Raw genomic sequence first — 8,754 nt, forward strand, 5'->3', positions numbered from 1 at the left:
TTTACACATTATCCCTTTAAAACCTAAATAACATTAATATTTGTACACATTATTTTTTACTCATATATAAATACACACCTAATAAAAAATTTGGGACTCCCTCCAGCCTTGGACAGCAGGCCAGGGCACTCCTGGCCTAGGCCCAGGACTGGCCTTGTACATTGGTATTTCACCAACATGTATCTTTTAATTTATTTTACTTATGATTATAATGTTATGATTAATAGATTAATCATGAACTTGTTGATTTCAATCGTAAATCAATGAAAGAATTTCTTCTCAAACTATACTTCAAGGAGTTAATCGCAAGAAAGGTCAAATCTTACTCCAATTGAAGCTTAAATATTTTGATTCGATAAAAAATTGTTCATCTTTACAAATAATGAGGTTTCACAAACACAAAGAAGGGATAAGGATAAGTAGGGGACAAATGGCTAAGTGGGATTTAGGAAATAGGATTACATGGCAAGATGGTAAATAAGTAAGGGCATAAACAGTAATTAAGTGGGTGAAAAAATTCTGGCACCTCTTCTCCCCGGCCAACCTTGCCGAGTAAGTCATCCCAGATGTGTCGCTGCGTGATACACTGTGTAAACATTAAGCCTAAATTGATATTATATTGTAAACGTTAAGCCTATATTGGTGTTATTTTGAATGTTGAGCCTAAATAGGCACTTCCCCAAAAACCTTAGGCCTGTTTTAGTACTTTATCCCTAATTTAAAATACCTGAAGCAGAAATGTAAACTTGGAGTCTCTGTAACATGTTGAGACTTTCCATTGGATAAGCTCACAAAGTTCATGATCACAAGTCTACAAAACCAAAATTAGCTCAATGTTTTTAAAATTTTTTATCCCAAAAATCACAAGGGAATTTGCTACTACGAAAACAATTCAGAAACAATCCCCTCAAAATCATCCAAAGCACGATGTATCTGAGGTGCAACTATAGCTAACATCCCTATTTCTAGATATTTTTTAGTTAATGGTATATATCCACTTTGCTTCTATTAACCACGCATTAAACTTTTCATACCACTTCAAAATATAGCAGAAAAGTCACAAATTAAACATTAAAATTCTGGATAATTTGATAGAAGAATTGAGAAAGCCTACAATGGATTGAAGATGATTGGTTATATGGCTCCCTTGTTGTTGGAGATGTTTTGCTGACACTTCTCTTAAAAGATCATCAACTATATTGAAGATTATCTTGTTATGCCCACTAAACCCTTTACCATCCCATCTGCCAAATCAAACATTAATAATTAACAACTCAATTAGATAATTTGTTTTTAAGAAATAAAAAGATTGTACCTTTCAATTGCAGAAGTGAGGTGATTCAAATAATGTAGAGAAACTTTCCATGTCATAAAAATCATCAATTTTTTTTCAAATAATGTTTCGGTTACCTCAACTTGCTTTCAATGTTAATTACGCGTGGAGTATGTGGTTCAGCCACATGAAATTAAAGAGGGTTAACTAAAACAGTTTAAGCGAGTTGAATGAGAAAAATAGTCCATTTTGAAAATTAGCCAATGAGAGATAGATTTATTAAATACTAACCTTACTTTCAATGATGCACGTAGATACATAACCAGAGCGACTACTTGCTCGGTTCATGTTAGTAGATGCAACATTTCTATTTGCAGCACCCTAAAACACACAACAGAAAGACTTAAAACTGCTCAAAAATGGGAAATGACAAAATAGAAAGACAAGTACACAAATCACGAAAAGCTAAGACACTTTTAATTTAAAGACAACTACACATAATGATTAGTTGCCATGAAATTATAGTGAAACTCATTTACTAGAGTATTTCTGATTAGCTGATTAATGAAACAGAAGAGCAACTGAATTATCTTCACTTCCTCAACTAAAGTTCAAAAATAAGAAAGTAATTGACCAAGCAGTCACCTAAAGTTCTAATAAACCACCATTCTGTTTTAAAACTAAGATTCATTCAATAAGTAAACCGTTTATCTAATCCATCAACAAGCAATATCTCTAGTCTATAACCTTATTTCACATAGTCCAAAGAAGAAAGGACAGATAGCAAACCCATTACAATAAATCCAAGATGATTTAAAACACAATCCAAGAAGCTCAAGATACACCAATAAACAACCTTCAAAAACATTGAAAACTTGCCCATTAGGAACACAACATTACCTTTAAAAGATACAAATAGACCCTTTTTTTAGTAAGCAACTATTGTGAAGTCCCGATTAATGACGGATTATTTCATAATTTGTATTAATTAGGGACTGATTTATGTAATTTATATATATTAAAAAAAATTGTAATTAATGAAAATTGGATCACCGGCATTGGTGATCCAACTATTGAAATTGACCACCGAAATTTCGGTGGTCAACTATGGCTGCCAAGCAACAATTGTTGCTTGCATTAATTGCCAGCAACAATTGTTGCTAGCCTTGTCTCCTCCTTGGGTTATAAAAGCCAACGAGATGTTTTATATTTGGATTTGAGGGATTAGAAATCCAGGTGAGGGAGTGAAGCTCGAAATTGAGAGTGAGGCAATTGAGATTTGAGAGTTAGTAATTTGAGGGTAGTTTAATTATTTTCGGGGAGAGACATAATAGTAAAGATAATTGTTTTGGGGTTTTTTCGGGAAACACCTGAGTGCTACTATTTTGGTTTTATCTCATTGTAACTCTAGAAAGTTTCTAGAGAACACCCTCTTTGTACGCCTACTATTTTATAGTGGAAGAATTCACTCTCGAGCTTGATCGTGGACTAGCCTGCAACGGTGAACCACGTTAAATTATCGGTGTCATTTTTAATTGATTATTTTGCTCGTCAATATTTTTACGGAATAAATTTTCGCGTTTATTCCCAACAACTGGTATCAGAGCCTAGTCAACATGGAGGCAAAATTGACAAGCAAAATCGTCAGTCTAAATGGCTCAAACTACCACATATGGAGAAGCAAAATGAAGGATCTTCTATATGTGACGAAGATGCATCTTCCGATGTTCGGGACAGACAAGCCCGATGGCAAGTCGGATGGAGACTGGGGTTTCGAGCATGAGCAAGTCTGCGGATTTATCCGACAGTTTGTTGACGATAATGTGTATAATCACATTGCTAGCGAAACTCATGCACGAACGTTGTGGAATAAGCTCGAAGATTTGTACACCTCAAAGACTGGCAACAACAAATTATTTTATTTGACCAAGTTGATTCAACTGAAATATCGAGACGGTACTTCTCTCGCAGACCACTTGAACGAGTTCCAGGGGATCGTGGATCAACTCTCCAGTATGGGGCTTAAAATTGAAAATGAGCTCACTGCTTTACTTACACTGGCTTCCTTACCGGAGTCATGGGAGACTCTAAGAATTTCACTTTCAAACTCAGCACCAGATGGCAAAATTTCCATGGAGTTTGTCAAAAGTGGAATTTTAAATGAAGAGATGCGGCGCAGGATGCAAGGAGCCTCTACATCACAATCAGATGTTTTGGTTGTAAATTCTAGAGGAAGGAGCGAAGCTAGAGGGTCCAAAGGCAGAGGCAAGAGCAGGGGAAAATCCAACAAGTATGCCAATGTTGAATGTCATCACTGCAAGAAAAAAGGCCACATCAGAAGATTCTGCAGGAAGCTCAAGCAAGAGAAAAGCAAAGGCAAGGAAGAGAAGAGAGATGACAGTACCGATGACGAACGAACAAATGTTAGTTCAATATTATCTACGATGCTGATATTATCAATCTTGTAACCCAGGAGACTAGTTGGGTGATTGATAGTGGTGCTACTATTCATGCCACACCTCGAAGGGAATTTTTCTCATCTTACACACCAGGAGATTTTGGTGTTGTAAGGATGGGAAATGACAACTTCTCCAAAGTTGTGGGAAAAGGTGACGTTCACCTAGAAGCTGAGAATGGCATGAAGTTAGTATTGAAAGATGTCAGGCATGTTCCAGATATGCGCCTGAATCTGATCTCCGTAGACAAGCTTGATGAAGAAGGCTTCTGTAATACCTTCCGTAATGGCCAATGGAAGCTCACCAAAGGTTCGATGGTGGTTGCAAGAGGCAGAAAATATTCAAGGCTGTATCTTATACATACAAAGCTCTCCCAAGAAGCGATCAACGCCGTGGAGAATGAAAATGCAATTAAATTGTTGCATAGACGCCTCGCACACATGCCCGAGAAAGGCATGAAAAAATTGGCCAAGAAAAATATTCTGACCGGATTGGATCATGTTAATTTAAATAAATGTGCTAACTGTCTGGCCGAAAAACAAAACAGAGTTGCTTTCAAGAGTTCCTCTCCTTCTAGAGTGGAAAATATATTAGATCTGGTACACTCAGATCTATGTGGTCCATTTCCAAAGTCACTTGATGATGCTCATTATTTTGTGACTTTCATAGATGACCACTCTAGAAAAACATGGGTATACACTCTAAAATCAAAAGATCAAGTCTTATATGTTTTCAAGCATTTTGTAGCCCAGGTTGAGAGAAAAACTGGCAAGAAGCTGAAATGCATTCAGACAGACAATGGTGGAGAGTACACTGGTCCATTTAATGTGTACTGCAAGGAGCATGGTATTCGACATCAACAAACTCCTCCAAAAACACCGCAGTTGAACGGCTTGGCTGAAAGGATGAACAGAACTTTAATGGAGAGAGTCAGATGCTTGCTTTCACATTCAAAGTTGCCAAAGGAGTTCTGGGGTGAAGCTCTAGTCACAGCAGCTTATATTCTGAATCTTTCACCATCTGTCCCGCTGGATTACGATGTTCCAGAAAAGGTGTGGTCTGGAAAAGACTGTTCCTATAAACATCTGCGAGTGTTCAGTTGTAAAGCTTTTGTCCACATTCCCAAGGATGAAAGATCCAAGCTTGATGTCAAAACCAAAGAGTGCGTAATCATTGGTTATGCCCAAGATGAATTTGGCTATATGTTCTTTGATCCAGTCCATAAGAAGTTAATCAGAAGCCGTGATGCAGTCTTTATGGAAGACCAGACAATTGAAGACATTGAGAAGTCTGGAAAAGATGCTTCTGGACCTGAAACTAGCTCACCAAGCCTTCAGTTAGTACCTCCAACTACGGTGCCAAGACAGGTTGGAGAAGAAATTCAAATTGACCAACCAGAGATAGTTGCTCAAGACGCTCCCATTCAGAATGAACTAGTTGATGCTGATGAAGAAGTTCACCATCAACCACCAGTTGCAAAATGTTCCCAGTTCGAACAAGATCCGGTAGAGTTATTCAACGTTCTACCAAATATTCTCCAAACGATTATGTCCTAGTGACTGACGGGGGAGAACCAGAAAGCTTTGAAGAAGCCATGGATGATGAACATAAGCAAAAATGGTTCGAGGCCATGCAAGATGAGATGAAATCCTTGCATGAGAATAAAACTTTTGAGCTGGTGAAGTTTCCTGAAGGCAAGAAGGCTTTGAAGAACAGATGGGTGTTCAGAATCAAGAACGAAGAAGCTAGCTCACAGCCAAGATTCAAAGCCAGATTGGTTGTGAAGGGATACAGTCAAAGAAAAGGCATCGACTTTGATGAGATTTTCTCACCGATGGTGAAGATGACATCCATTCGTACTGTGCTGGGTTAGCAGCAAGTTAGAACCTGGAGGTTGAGCAAATGGATGTGAAGACTGCCTTCCTACATGGCGATTTGGAAGAAGAAATATACATGGAGCAACCAGAGGGTTTTAAGAAGAAAGGAAAAGAGGATTATGTTTGCAAGCTAAAGAAGAGTCTCTATGGCTTAAAGCAGGCACCAAGGCAGTGGTACAAGAAGTTCGAGTCAGTTATGGGGGAGCAAGGTTACAAGAAGACTACTTCAGATCACTACGTCTTCGTTCAAAAATTCTCTGATGATGATTTCATTATTTTATTGCTCTATGTGGATGATATGTTGATTGTTGGCAGGAACATCTCCAGAATTAACAATCTGAAGAAACAGTTGAGCAAGTCTTTTGCCATGAAAGACTTGGGGCCAGCAAAACAAATTCTTGGCATGAGAATCATTCGAGATAGAAGCGCCAAGAAGACATGGTTGTCGCAAGAGAAGTACATTGAGAAAGTACTTCAAAGGTTTAAGATGGATAAAGCTAAAATGGTTAGTTGTCCTCTTGCTAATCATTTTAAACTCAGTGCCAAGCATAGCCCTTCTACTAATAAAGAGAAGGAAGACATGAGTAGAGTCCCGTATGCTTCAGCAGTTGGAAGTCTAATGTACGCCATGGTATGCACACGACCATATATTGCACATGCAGTTGGTGTCGTAAGTAGATTCCTTTCAAATCCAGGAAAGGAACATTGGGAAGCTGTTAAATGGATATTCAGGTATCTTCGTGGTACTTCAAAAATGTGTTCATGTTTTGGAGATACCGAACCAGTGTTAGTTGGCTACACAGATGCAGATATGGCTGGTGATGCTGACACAAGGAAGTCTACATCAGGGTACTTGATTACATTTGTAGGGGGAGCTGTGTCATGGCAGTCAAGATTACAAAAATGTGTCGCACTTTCTACGACTGAAGCAGAATTCATTGCAGCAACGGAAGCGTGTAAAGAGCTATTATGGATGAAGAAGTTCTTTAATGAACTTGGCTTCTGTCAGAAAAAATATCAGTTATTTTGTGACAGTTAGAGTGCTATTCACCTTGGAAAGAATTCCTCTTTCCATTCCAGATCAAAGCATATTGATGTGAGATATCATTGGATCAGGGATGTGCTAGAGATGAAGTTATTACAGCTTGAGAAGATCCATACAGATGAAAATGGATCAGACATGTTAACGAAGATCTTACCAAGGGAGAAGTTCGAATACTGTCGAATGGCTGCATGGGTAACAAAAGCCATCATATAATCAGGAGGGGGAGAATTGTTGTGAAGTCTCGATTAATAAGGGATTATTTTATAATTTGTATTAATTAGAGACTGATTTATGTAATTTATATATATTAAAAAAATTGTAATTAATGAAAATTGGATCACCAACATTGGTGATCCAATTATTGAAGTTGACCACCGAAATTTCGGTGGTCAACTATGGCTGCCAAGCAACAATTGTTGCTTGCATTAATTGCCAGCAACAATTGTTGCTGGCCTTGTCTCCTCCTTGGCTTATAAAAGCCAAGGAGATTTTATATTTGGATTTGAGGGATTAGAAATCCAGGTGAGGGAGTGAAGCTCGAAATTGAGAGTGAGGCAATTGAGAGTTGAGAGCTTTATTTGAGAGTTAGTAATTTGAGGGTAGTTTAATTATTTTCGGGGAGAGACAAAATAGTAAAGATAATTGTTTTGGGGTTTTTCGGGAAACACCTGAGTGCTACTATTTTGGTTTTATCTCATTGTAACTCTAGAAAGTTTCTAGAGAACACCTTCTTTGTACGCCTACTATTTTATAGTGGAAGAATTCACTCTCAAGCTTGATCGTGGACTAGCCTGCAACGATGAACCACGTTAAATTATCGGTGTCATTTTTAATTGATTATTTTGCTCGTCAATATTTTTACGGAATAAATTTTCGCGTTTATTCCCAACAACAACTTGTGGATAAACCTGCATCTATTTCAATTCAGCTTCAAGAACCTCAAAAAATGAAGTAACCCATAAAAGAAAGGGCCAAAATTTCCAAAAGGGAAAAGAAGCAACTACTACACTAAGCCTCATCACTAAGCCTCATCAGGAGCTATGCAGCCTCAGTTTACTATACTCCCATATCAAATAAACAGACAAGTGAAAACCCATCCTCAGTTTACTATACTCCCAAAACAGTTCAGTTAAAAGAGAATGAAATTAAACGTGCAGCCTTTACATAACTTCAGGGTGCAAGGTGGCCTAACATTGTTCTTACGCAAACAACATATTCATCTACAGAGAACACAAAGAAAAGAAAAAATAATGCCTAGAAATCAAGTTGAAATTCAAAAGGTTGGAAACCATTTTGCAGGAATTGCATCAATGACCCAGAAAAATACTCAAAAAAACCCCAAATTCATCAAGCAAACCAAGAGCAATGGAAACCCTAGAGGAATCAAAGTGAGAGGAAACATAAATAAAGGAGATATTCTTTCTAATTTTTAAGATAAACAACAAATTTGGAATCAAAACAGAGAACTACCAAAGTCGTTGAAAGGGTTTCAAGAACTACCTGTTTCTCCAGCTTCAAATGATGGCTATCGGAGATGATATGGTGGCCTGCCTTGAGTGGTACTCGATGTCGTGACAACCAGCTCGCACAGGTGAATTAGGGATGGAGAATAATTGAGCAGAGGTTGTGAATTTCAGAGGAACAATTTCGTAAAGCACCAGATGTGGGTTTGAAATTACAATTTCAATTAGGTTTTAGTTCAAAACTTTGGAGCATAACTGTTGCAGAGCACGAGATTTGAGTTTTAGGGGAAACGAAATTTGATTTTGTAAAGCACCATATGTGGTTTGAAATTACAATTTCAATTAGGTTTTAGTTTGAAACTTTGGAGCATAACTTTTGCAGAGCACGAGAGTTGAGTTTTAGGGGGAAACGAAATTTGGAGGAGGGAAATATTATTGTGTGCCGCGGTAAAAACAAAAGTTTTAATAAAGTGTCTTATTTGTTAGGGTTAAGGTGCAAAAATACCCCTAACGTTTTGGGTCAGCATCAATTTTACCCCTAACGTCTAAAATGGTGTAATTTTACACCTAACGTTGGAAGCGAAGAGCAATTTTTCCCCTAATGTTGATAAATTGGGTCAATTTCAAACACTATTATAAA

The 8,754-nt window shown here is 37.7% G+C and overlaps 1 long non-coding RNA gene across 2 annotated transcripts; it reads right to left on the minus strand.

Moving 5' to 3' along the window:
* Positions 1 to 512: 512 nt before the first annotated feature.
* Positions 513 to 8,517, minus strand: LOC136225437 (uncharacterized). 2 transcript variants are annotated; one of them, XR_010687070.1, is made up of 4 exons: positions 8,152 to 8,517; positions 1,565 to 1,654; positions 1,115 to 1,244; positions 513 to 574 (listed from the first exon to the last, which is right to left on the minus strand). It is a non-coding gene; the product is annotated as an uncharacterized lncRNA (long non-coding RNA). The 2 variants fall into 2 exon arrangements; XR_010687071.1 differs by lacking the exon at positions 513 to 574 and adding an exon at positions 710 to 811.
* Positions 8,518 to 8,754: the final 237 nt, after the last annotated feature.

Source organism: Euphorbia lathyris, chromosome 4 (assembly GCF_963576675.1).
Source record: "Euphorbia lathyris chromosome 4, ddEupLath1.1, whole genome shotgun sequence".
NCBI classification, from domain to species: Eukaryota; Viridiplantae; Streptophyta; class Magnoliopsida; order Malpighiales; family Euphorbiaceae; genus Euphorbia; species Euphorbia lathyris.